The 12500-nt window shown below is 43.4% G+C and overlaps 1 protein-coding gene and 1 long non-coding RNA gene across 15 annotated transcripts in view; one reads left to right on the top strand and one right to left on the bottom strand.

Moving 5' to 3' along the window:
- The window catches only part of magi2a (membrane associated guanylate kinase, WW and PDZ domain containing 2a), a 194879-nt gene that overhangs the window by 97849 nt on the left and 84530 nt on the right, over window positions 1-12500 (top strand). The gene's annotated exons all lie outside the window — the stretch shown is intronic.
- Window positions 2269-7801, bottom strand: LOC145659703 (uncharacterized). Its single transcript, XR_014125809.1, has 3 exons — window positions 7434-7801; window positions 6604-6842; window positions 2269-4654 (listed from the first exon to the last, which is right to left on the bottom strand). It is a non-coding gene; the product is annotated as an uncharacterized LOC145659703 (long non-coding RNA).

The following is a 12500-nucleotide window of genomic DNA, read 5'->3' as shown; positions in this document are numbered from 1 at the left end:
AGGGGACTCGAGTGAGCTATCTGGTTGATAACGGCTCAACTCTGGCTGTGAGTGATTTGCCGGAGACTGGACTCCAGCTGGGTGTGTGTGTGTGTGTGTGTGTGTGTGTGTGTGTGTGTGTGTTGGGGAGATGGGGAGGGGGGAGGGGGGCACGACACTGCTTCCTCTTCTCTCAGGTGTGAAATAAGACGGAAACCTGGGCAGGTGGTGGAGGAAGGAGAATCTTATTTTAAACTGTCCTTCAAATAGTGTTTGGCCCATTTCCCAATAACCTTTTCATGCGCCTAGGACCCTACTAAATTCACGGGACACAATGGTTCATTTCATGGACCAAGTTTCTGAAAAATGACAGATTTCACAGATTTTGGAAGACAAATGCTATATTTCATGGCATTTATTAAATAACACAGTTAAATACCTAGGCTGGTAACTTAGCCTCCCTTAATGCCTGGGTGGTAAGAACTTCAGCACTGCCATGCTAACGTTAGTTTAGCGAGACACAGGCCAAAAATGTTCCGTTACTTTACTAGTTAGCTGACTACTTTTAGGAAGTCCTTTGCGCAATGTTCTCGTTTGACTTATCTCCATAGCAACAAAAAATGACAAGCTCTGGCATTTAAATCTGCGCTGTCGAGTTAAAATTAAAGTCCAGTTTTCCCCAATTATTCTGCATTTCACAGAAAATCAGATATTGCTCAGGAAAAGGCTGAATCAGCAGTCCCTGACATGATGTTCTCGGCTATGAGTTTGGCAGGGCCTTGCGTAAGACGCTTATCTCCTCTCATCTGAGAGAATTTAAACGAGTCGGGGAGTCGTGCTCACATGCCATCGAAGCACCGCACGTGCGAAAACCAAACAAAACGCACATGGCACTAGGCACCATGGGAACGGCGACGCCAGAGGGCAAAACCGTGCAGGAAACGCCGTGCTGCTCCAGCATACTGATAGTTCTGTGAACTGGGCTTCACACCTCACATTGCACCAGTACGTGAAGGCTGGTGCAGCAAAATGGGAGGGTTCATGTAAATCAGGCAAGGGAAGACAAGTCCCGAGGAGCAGGTGTAATTTTAGCGCTGCAGAACTCCTGCGTTCCAGCACTGGGTCATGAAACAACGGCTCTGGAAGTCACGTGATCATGATATATTACGACATAGCCCGGCAACCTATTTACATGTAAGGAGTCAACAAGGCAGAATGTGTGCATAGCAAAGGTAAGAGTGACGTGCCCTGGCACATTGCCTCAGGTAAACAGGGCCCGTCCAATCAAAATCATCAGTGTGTGGAGGTCAGAGGGCCCGTATGCAGCTGTGTCTCCCAGGTGGGTGGAGCAGAAGGAGACGAGAGCTACGCTTTCCCTGAAGGTACCACTTTACAGCATTTTCTGTAAAAGGAACATCTGAAATGGAAGTCCAGCGATTTACACAGTGCATAATGTTAGATCTGAAAATTCTTTTAGAACCTCTAATTTACCACTATTAACTCCATTTTATGTTGAGACCTGACAGAACAGAATGCTAATTTAACTTGTACTTCAATTGGGATTATTTGGGATTACCGTTTGTGCCGGATTGAACGTTGTGGGTTGTGACACGTTTCTGCACATAATCACACATTATTCTCCATAAGCATTTAGCTTCCGTCAGTACATCAAATATGTAGATATTTAAGACGTTTACGAGAGTACTAAATGCCACAGTTGCTAATGGTGAAACTAAGGGAACTGCTGAGATAAACCAACATCAGACAAGACCTACAGGAAACTGCAGCTAAGATACTTCTTGTCAAACCATCTGTAAGAAGTGGTAAACAGTAGTTAGACTTTTGGACAGTCAACTAAAAAGCCTAATCATTCACATTATTATTCATTATTAGAATAAGGATGTGATACCGCTACAGTGTTTTTAGGATTGAGGTTTTGAATGACTTTTTAAATTAAAATCTGTGTCCTATGGAAGACTACCAGAGGTTATGTTTGTGCTCTCTGTAAGTCTGGAACATTTCCTTCAAGAATGCCCATAATTCTACATACAATCTAAAGTGCTGGAGTGTGCACGCACAGTGCCTTTGTTAATCAAAACTTAAGGTGTTATGCAGATCAAATATACTCATCTTTTTTGCTAATTTGCATGTATAACTGTTCATATTTACACAGTTTAAAACAAACCAAGTCAGCGACAACAAGTCTGTATTTGTGTGCACATGCATACGTATGCCTGCCATGCATCTGCATCTGCATACGCGAGTGTGAGAGTGATACAGAGAGTGCACCTTACAGTGTCCTGTCACGGTTCCTATTCACCCTGTGGTTAGGATTCTCTATTGGGCTGAGTGTAAAATCTTCTAATGGGAGTGATTACGTGATGGCTGATAACCAAGTGTACATGGGAAGCAGTCATGGTTCTAACTCTCTTTAGATTACAGCAGATAATCCGTAGCCCTTTGAGTAAACGTACGCCATTAGTGGTTAATTCCATATGATTCCCATTCCTGTAATGTTCTGGTGCATTAGGGTCTCACAGCCTTATACTCCTCATCCGCTTCCTCACTTATATTATGTCCTTCTCCTCTTCCCACTGCTATTCTCATCTTTCTTTCTTTCTTTCTTTTGGTTTCTTAACCTTTTCTGTCACTCTTGTTTACTTTCACTCATTCTCATACTCACTTCTTTCCCACTTTTTTGGCTTTCTCTGTTCCTTGCCACCATTCCACCCTTTTGGACCTTTGAACGCCGGCTCAGTTGTTAAGTAGACCCTGGAAATCCTGCAAATAGCGCGGATCTGGAGGCTATTAGCTGAGTGGAGGCGTGACTATACGTTATAGATATGAGTGCATCATCATTGTGAGAAACTGTGTCATGTTGAGCATGCTGTGTTTCTTAAAATAGAGATTTCAATTTGGTAAGCCTGTTAAGAGCAACCAAAGATGCACAGTCACATTAAAACTGCAAAGAAGCTGATTGGGTGTTGGCCCATCATGACCTTTATCTTGTCTTATTTGATGAATAGTTGCGTGTTTCTTGTCAGTAATCTGCAGGATCTGGTTTTATCTTAAATCTCATCATCCCTGTACCCTGCTATACAACCGCACTCTTCATTAAACTGCTGTTGCTTTGCTGGTGGTTGAATTAAGGTTTCTGGATGTTTAAACAGTACACGTCATGGGGTAAACAATCTGGGTCTCAGCACCACATTTTCCTTTATCGTCCCTTTTTACTTTTGTAGAACAAGGTCCTTGAAGATGCAGTGTATAGTAACATGTGTGTGTGTGTGTGTGTGTGTGTGTGTGTGATTCATACAGGATTAGATGGCCTAAAATGTCTTCCATTTTCTTCACCATTTTGAATTTTAGATGAATCAGATGAATTTGCTCTCTTCACTCTCTGTAACCCAGTGAGGACAAACACAGCTCACTATGAGTGCCACAAATCTGTTATTTACTGTTACTTAATGTTATGCTCCTGTAAACAACGACAATATGAAGGACACATTCGTCATGGGCTTTTTTCTAACTCATATGTTCTACCCTTCAGCATCATAGTAGCTCTATCATGTGGATAAGGCAGATACATGCATTTCAGCATTCTTTACCGGGATAATCTAGTACTCATTGTCATTCTTTACTGGGCTAATCTGAGGTTAATTGTAATTCTTTACTGGGCTAATCTAGGGCTCATTGTCATCCATTACAGGATTTGAAACACAGATAAGCAAACCCGTAAAGGACTGATCCATACTATTAAACCGTAAGAAACAGGAAACACAGGCAGAACACAGGAAGTTGAGACGGGTATGAATACACAGGCACCGATGGGGTGTGAGCGAGGAACGGGTGAACACAATCAAGCACAGGTGTGTGGGCGGAGATAACAAGCGCACGGGACTCTTGGTGGAGGCGGAATGAAAACAAAACCCAAAACAAAAGCACGTGGCATGGTTGCCTCGGAAACCACAGCGCAAATCCAGAAGGGGGAGAGTTTGAGAGAAGCTGCTGCGAACGTGTGACAGGACGAAAGCGAAGGAGCCTGGAGGATGACGAGCACGCGGGCAGCTTTTCTGCCACCACCATTTCATCGGGCATCTTGTCCATTAATCGGGATAATCGCTGATGGAGAGACGAGATATTGCACGGCGGTTGTCTTGGCATTTTAAACATCAGATTGTAAAAGTACTCCCTTCCCAGTCAGGATGTAGCCTTACAGGAAGCAGCGCAGACCGAAGCCTGGGCTTCGGGGCCAGCACACGGCTCCGCGCTGCCAAGACGCTGCACTCACTTCAGCTCCTCTGCGTGGCCCAAAACTGTCTTTTGATCGATGAAAGAACTCTTGCCAAAATGGGTGTGAGCAGTAGAAAGGTGAGCACTCACACAGAGTGATATATCTTTCATGATATACCTTTCAATTCTCCTTTGAAAAAGGAGATGTTTGGAAGTTCTTGATGAAATTTGGGGTGAACACCCGCTCCGATAAACAGCTCTCTCTTTCTCATGGCCCTTCCAGGGTAGCTCCATCTGTACAATACAAACAGCCAATTTCCTCCTTCCAGAGATGAACCTCTCTCCTGCATTTAACAGACCTTACGGGTTGACATTGTGGCTTTGATATGTGAATTGCATCTGTCCCGTGGCCGTTGTTGTTCTCAGACACTGTGGAGCCACTCTGTGGACAAAGGCAAATAAGGTAAATAATCAACCCTGTTTCAGGCCACGTCTTCCTGTAGTCAGTTTACTGTCAGTTTATGTCAGTTTAATATGCCTGTCTGTCTGTTGGTGATTTGACTGTAAGTCTTAAACTTTGAATAAAAAGTATGGTCACATTTCCATAAGCAAGGACCAGAAAAGCAACACACTCATTCTTTTGACAGGTGTTAGAATCATTTACTACAATTTTAGAACTTGAAAGCTTAAATTATGGTTGGGATTTATGAAAGGATGAAAAAAATCCGGTGCACCGAAATTTGAAGGGAAGTTCTAAATTTTATAAATAACTAAACACAAACAATTTAGTAAAATGAATGGTGCCAGACATCAGCTCATGATGCTTAAGTGTTTGGCAGTACCTGAATTGGCCTTCATAAATGGATCTCATGTCCCAGTGGTTAGAAGAATCTCATAATGCTTTTAGACACACACACACACACACACACGGATTTTATTTTTGCTACTTACCTTCTACAGTCAGCACAAACACACACACACACACACACACACACACACACACACACGTTTACACATATAAAAGGCTTTTGTAGATTAATAGAAACAATGAAAGAACTGTCATGAATATGGATTTCAGTCTCTGGATAAGAGTAAGTCCTTTATGCTTAATTTTCCTTGTTCCATATCTCTGGTATGAGTGACAGCCTAAGACTGTGTCTTTGTGTCTGTGTGTGTGTGCGCGTGCGAGTGTGCGTGCGTGAGCAAGAGGTTGGGGTTGTGTGGAATTGTGCATATGTGTGTGTGTGTGTGTGTGTGTGTGTTCTCCCAAGAGCTAGGCTGCTCCACTCAGATAGGTAGGAGCCTGCACGCTCGGGGAGTATTAAGAGACCTGGACTAAACAATGCTCATGCACATTTACCCCCTGATAGTACACAGCACAATGAACTCATATCCACAGGCTATAACTCTAGGCACCAGATCAAAGTTGGATATTAGAACTGAATTGTTTCTTAGGTTTTTCACTGGAGGGCTGAAACCTTAAAGGTCTGCAGAAATGTGCAATTCAGTGTGTTCCTGCTCTGACACACCAACTCAGTTTGATTATTCATTAAGTAAATAATTAGTTTTCAAGTGTTAGGGGATGGTATAAAAATACATTATTTTACAGCAGAAAAGGCTACTAATGGCAGCTTTATATTCCAGGACGTGCTGGTCATTACAAACTCTCATTCCTTTCTTTTATATTGGTTTCAATATTATGCCCCAAGCTGAATAATTTATATTTAAGAGAACAGCTTCTAAATGGTTGATTACAGACATCCAGTTATTTTTGGTGTGACTATTTTTGGGATATTTTTCTATTGTAGCATTCCACAGACAGTTATCTCATGATGCAGTTATATTTACATGTACATAAGTATTGCTCATGTATTAACTACCCTGTTTTTCAGTGGTTACTTTTGTAACACACCAATTTAAAGTGTCACTGAGATCCTTGTATGTTTTTATGTATCTGTAATTGTTATTCCATGAACACAATAAAAATAAATCTGACTAATTAATTAGTTGTATTAGGTGCATTAGAGCAAGCAAATGACTGAACTATGTAATGCTAAGCACTTCTGGACTGTTGTTTTCTCCGGCAAGCCGACACTGTTCAACAAACACGAGCACGGTAATGAACCAAATGAACCAAATTAGGTAGCGTCATTGGGGAAGAACATTCTAGACTCTCCAACAAACACAGAGCGTTTGGCTAGTTGTTCCGCACCGAAACACTTGAACAAAGCCATAAATACAACGATAAAACACTTTTTGCCTTTATTGCTCTCTACCATTCAGTGCCATGGAATACTGCTGTGCACTGCTGTATACTCTCAAAAGGCAAGCAACACACACGCGTGCAGACACAAATGCAAACTCACAACTCTATCTATGGTGAATTCTCACCTGCCAGCCTATCAGCCCCGTTGATGTCCCAGTGTGTTGGGGTGGATTGATGCGCAACTGTGCGCGTGATTGTCCTCAGCGCGTCACGCGGGCACGCTGGCTCCACGGGATGTATGAAGACGGACTCCCTGCTGTTGTGGCCTAATGTGTCACCTGTCTTATCTGGTCTGGCTGGACGCGTCGCAATGAAATGGGACCGCCGACCAGATCTTAGTGGGACCGATTTCATGTCTCTGCTGCTGTATGTTAAAAAAAACAAAAACAAGGCTGTGAGAATGGAAGGTTTGTTTGAGAAGGGTCAGTTTGACATGAAGGGTGCATCTGAGTTCAGAGGGACCAGAGTGGCTCCTGTCCCAGTTGCACTCTGAGAGTCTGCTTATCCGGAGATACCCCAGAAGTGTTAGCTAATGCAACCCTTGTAAAGTAAACCCAAAGTTTGAACTTTTTTCATCTGGAGAGGAGCCTCGGTGATCCCCATTAGAAGTGCCGTCTGCTTCTGCCAGACCAGGCGGCCGTCTGGTGTGACGTGTTCCCAGTTCTTCTATGGAAGGACCGTGTCTCGGTTGCCCTAATCACAGCAGTGCCTCATTACTCAGGAGAGTGCTAGAGTGTGCTGAGTCATGCTGAGCATCTGATTAGTGGATACTGTCAGAGTGAGAGGTGTGTGTGTGTGTGTGTGTGTGTGTGTGTGTGTGTGTGTGTGTGTGTGTGTGTGTGTGTGTGTGTGTGTGTGTGTGTGTGTACATCATATGACCCCAAAATAGAACAGCGGCCTTAGTGCGACTTGCTAGCCAGTGCTGGCTGGCGGTGAGTGCAGGGTCCGTGCTTACATAAGGCCACCCAGGCCAGTTTGTCCCCACAATTCCCTCTGAAGTTTTTATTCCTCTCTTCCATCCATCAAGGCTTAATGATTTCATTGTAGAGACACAAGAGCAAGTGTCGTTATTCTTCAGATTATTTCCCCCACTCTTTCTTGCTTCTCCCATCTCTCTCTCTCTCTCAGACGAAGAGTAATGTGTCATTAGGTCTTCAGGAATGCTGGAAAAAAAAGACCACACATTAAATATGCACACAAGTATACACACATACACACAAAAGGAAATTGCTGGCGTTTTCCTGGAAAGTAAGCCTGTGTGTCGTGCTGGGGCTTTGCTGTGTGTTTGATTTGCTGTTGGCGAGGCAGAAGCTGTTGTGCTGGAGTCGGTGCCCCTGTACTGACACGATAAGGAGCCTCCATTACAGCGGAGCACTGGTGTGGCAGGTATACACCCTCTTAACGGTCCTCCACTTATCTGTCCTACACACACACACACACTCTCTCTCTCTCTCTCTCTCTCTCTCTCACACACACACACACACACACACACACACACACACACACACTCTCTCTCTCTCTCTCACACACACACACTCTCTCTCTCTCTCTCTCTCTCTCTCTCTCTCTCTCTCTCTCACACACACACACTCTCTCTCTCTCTCTCTCTCTCTCTCTCTCTCTCTCTCACACACACACACACTCTCTCTCTCTCTCTCTCTCTCTCTCTCTCTCACACACACACACACTCTCTCTCTCTCTCTCTCTCTCTGTCTGTCTTTTAGAATGTTAGCCCTATACTTGTGGGGAATTACACAGACGGCAGTGATAATATGACAAAATAACCTTAGCTCCAACCCTAACCCTAACCCTCATCTTAATTACAACCCTAACCCTAGACAATTTATAGGGAAACATAAATGTCTGTGTTCCTTATTATTACAACAACAAAAAAAAGTGCATGTAAAAGGCAACAAAGTCCATCAAGGGTTCAGGATTTGGTTCACACAAGAATCGCAGCACAAGCACACACAAACACACACATAAGCAGCCATTATTATGCAGAATTAGCTTCCAATAGGCCCAGGGCCCTCGTTTATCAGTGGAACACACGGACCTGTGGGTAAAGCATGCATACAATTTCAAAGAGCAATATGAAATGTACCTTTCGCTTGCCTGAGATTGTGCGGATATCTGCACACAGTAATCACCATGCATACGCTGCTGCCGTCACACTGACTGAGTTTCTGCGTCCTGAGTACATCAGAAGGAAGTTAATTTCCTTGCAGCCCTGCTCTGCAGGAGACGCCCAACACTGGAGTTTTCCAGTGCCATATGGTTTTCATGTCCTTACCTACGTCCTTACCTGCTTTAGATTATAGGACTTTAACCCAAACTCACTTAGACTTATCTGTGAATAAATGACAACCCAAAACTACCACTTCGGCTAGCTGGCTGTGTATAAGGAAGTTATAATCTTGAAAAGTTTCAAAATGATGTCCCAAAAATCTGCACAAATCTGTTTATTAAACTGGCAAAAGGCCCTGTAGAAACATTGAGACTTGCAGAAAAATCTATTTTGTACATCTCAATCCAGTTTTTCACAGATACATGCCACTGTGGTTTTGGAAATATTTAGCTAGCAAGTTGTCAGGATGATAAACTCTCAAAACAATTTCAATGCAGCTGAAAAAACCATTCAGTACGACTGCTCAACACATCACACGCCAGTAGCGCAATAAAGCAGAAAGTGTGTCCCAGCCGAAGTAAACCAAGGACTATTTCTCTTCTGAATGGACCTCAGCTGAAAGCAGTTAAATTGTCCTCCCTGAAAAAATACATTTATTGGCCTATTATGCCATTATGCCATTATGCATCTTTCTTCATAACAGAATAGCACATTTGTGCATATCCTTTTAAAAGGCTGTTCTTACTATATATGGACAGCTGAGCTCTGTATACAAATGACTGCAAATCTGCACACAAGTATGCATGAACATGCACAAACAATCAGTACATGAAGAATTGGTCTTTATCAATATCTGTAACTCACCACTGCTCACTAAAGTCTGATTCATTATCCCGTAGTTGACGGAATTGACGCATGATTACCGTCCTGTGCATGCATGTCACTGAGAGTCTCTCCTTCGCCTTGAGTGAATATAGCAATTTGTGTTTAACTGTTCTGGCGCTTACGTGTGAGTGCTCCGTGGGTAGGAAAAATGCACTAAAGTGCCTCTGGCCTATTTGATGTAACTGCATTAATGCGTGCCATTTTACCTAGGCTGTTTGCTCTTCTAGCTGATGTTATGGAAATGTGGAAGATTACAGCAGGTCTGCAGCACAATCGTTTTTATTATCCCCTCATGTATGGCTGCACTGAGTGACGCCTTACCAAAGGTAATCAAATGGGCTTAACTGAAGCGAGGTCTTTATATTCTGTAAGTGCTGTAATATCATTTGCTATATGTCTAGCAGTGCCTTTTAACAACGCTTGGTCCGTGACGTAGATCGCATCATAAAAGACCATAGAATGCGTCAACAGAATTAGAAGCAGAAGTCAGCGCCAGTACAGCTGTGTATAAGTGTGTGTGTGTGTGTGTATAGTAAGTTAGTAGTAAGTATGTAAGTACTTAGTGCTTTTCGTCCTGATGTTCGGACAACTTTACTGTTGCTAACATCATGATGTGTGCCATTATTATATTATTGTCAAGCTTTTTGTCATCATCCATCCATCCGTCCACCAACCCCATCTATTCCCACCTTCCAGGCATCCGCACACACACACACACACACACCCCTTCCACCCATCCTCCCACCCACTACATCCTTTTATCTGGCCACCCATCCAGCCACCCACCTACCCTTCTCCATCTGCCCATACATCCACCCACCCTTCTCCATCTATCCATACACCTACCCACGCCAGTCCATCATCCCAATCACCCACAAACCCCATCTACCTATCCATCATCCCACCCGCCCATCCATCTATCCATCCCTCTGTCCAGCCACTCTTCTGTCCACTCACCCCACCTATCCATCTATCCATTCATCTATCCACTCAGCTTGTCAGCAGTGATGAAGTGCCTGCATTTAGAATTCATCTGATTGAATTCCCATAATCACCTCAGAGGGGCTTACATTTATCATGCCAGAAACTCCATCTTCATCTTCTTGAGAGCAGGAGATGCCTGGATTCTCTGTGATTTAAATACCCTGTCATATTAGAACAAATTCAAGTACAAGAATGCAGAATACAGCACTTTGGGTTTAGTATTAACATTAGTTTAACCTTTGAAAAACAGTTATTCTTGGATATCCATTTTAAATGAATGAAGAATAAATAATGCATTACTTATATGTCAAGACCTTGCATTATATTGTTATAAGAAAGTGAATAGCCGTGTTTTATTCACCGTGCCGTCTGAATGCCAATTAAAAGCTTGTTCACTGGGAGATGAAGACGGACTGTTAATTGTGCATTGTTATGGTATACAATTAGAATCGCATATGTGGCACATGGTCTGAATATGACTCGGACCGCATTTGCAATATGTGGTTCATGCAGTGCATATGGAAAGAGAACTCAACTCATTTTTTTCCTTATCAATCTACATAATATTCCACAATGGCAAAGCAAAAACACATTCTTTGGAGCATTTTACACATTTATTAAAAACCAAAAACTAAGGGCTACTCAGTGGTGGACCAGAAAATGATTCTTTCTTTGTGGTTGTGCTGTTTCAAGCCCCAGAGATGCCACATCCATCTGTTGCCAGCAGTCCAGGGGAGCAAAATTGGCCATGCTCTCTGGAGTAGGGGAGGCAACATTTCTCTGTCCCCTATCAGTCAATGCGACACTAGCCAATCATGGATGCTTGTGTGCTTGCTCTTGTTGACAAGGGTAGTTAGAGCTTTTTTGAGCATGTTCAGCTCCCCTTTGTTGCAGCAGAGACAGCGTCTTGAAAAGATGTGGAGCTCCAGGTATCTGAAAAGGAGCACGTGCATCTTTTACTGGTGGTAGGTGTCATATGACAGGGCTGAGCTCGCTAGCTAGGCAGTGGGTGGGTATTGGCGTAACATCAAAAGCTGGGAGAAGATCCAGGATCATTTTCTTTGCATTGCACCTTTGGCTGCAATAACGGCCTTGAGTCTTCTTGGCAATGACGTCGTATGCTTGCCGCAACTTTCTGCTGGTGGTTTCTCTTGTTCTTCTTGTAGAAATCATTCAAACTCAGCCAAGTCGGATGGGGAGCATCAATGAACTGCATTTTCAGGTCTCTCTAGAGATGCTCTACTCGGATCAGGTCTAAACTCTGGGCCACCCAGAACTTGCACAGTTACACTTGCACAGGAGCCTCTCCTGTATTTGATCAGCAGTGTACTGTACTCAGGGTCTTTTGTCTTGTCTTAATGAGGTGATGCTCAGGGCTTGGTTTCTTCCATACACGCTGCTGGCAAATGTGGCCAATAGTTCAGTCATTTCACATCAGATAATCGTTCTTCTCAGATATCTGTGGACAAAGACAAAGCCGCCTCTTGCGTGGCTTCTGTCCAGTCACTCTCGCATAAGGACCCGATCGTGGGGGGCGGTACTTCTCTAAAGTCCTTCTCACTGGTTGTCCTTCTCTAAAGTTCTCCGATCTCCATAAAGGAACTATGGATCTCATTCGTAGTAATTACTAGATTATTGGTTACCTGTCTTATCAAGACCATTTCTCCCCAGTTACTTGGTGTGGCTGGGTGGCTGGGCCTCTTCTGTTTGAGAATAATGGTGGCTAGTGTGCTCTTGCGCACTTTCGATGCTGCACAAAGGTTCTTGCATCCTTCCCCCCAGGTCTGTGCCTTCACACAATCCGGTCTCACAGGTCAAGTCTCTTGACAAGTTGCAGTGAAATAAGCTAAAAATACCATTAATCATTTCCTAATTATGCCTAATCAGTTTACTTAGGCACAGGTGAACTCCAGTGAGTTTGCAGAAGCATTTCAAGAATACCAAATTACAGTAGTAGGTGCCAGAGCTCAACCGGAGTCATAAAGGGTCTAAATATTTCAGTCTTTTCCTTTTAATTAATTTACA

Source organism: Electrophorus electricus, chromosome 11 (genome assembly GCF_041902795.1).
Source record: "Electrophorus electricus isolate QZ-2024a chromosome 11, ASM4190279v1, whole genome shotgun sequence".
Classification (NCBI taxonomy): Eukaryota; Metazoa; Chordata; class Actinopteri; order Gymnotiformes; family Gymnotidae; genus Electrophorus; species Electrophorus electricus.
The sequence above is the reverse complement of the archived record's forward strand: the minus strand, read 5'-3'. Positions and strand labels throughout refer to the sequence as shown.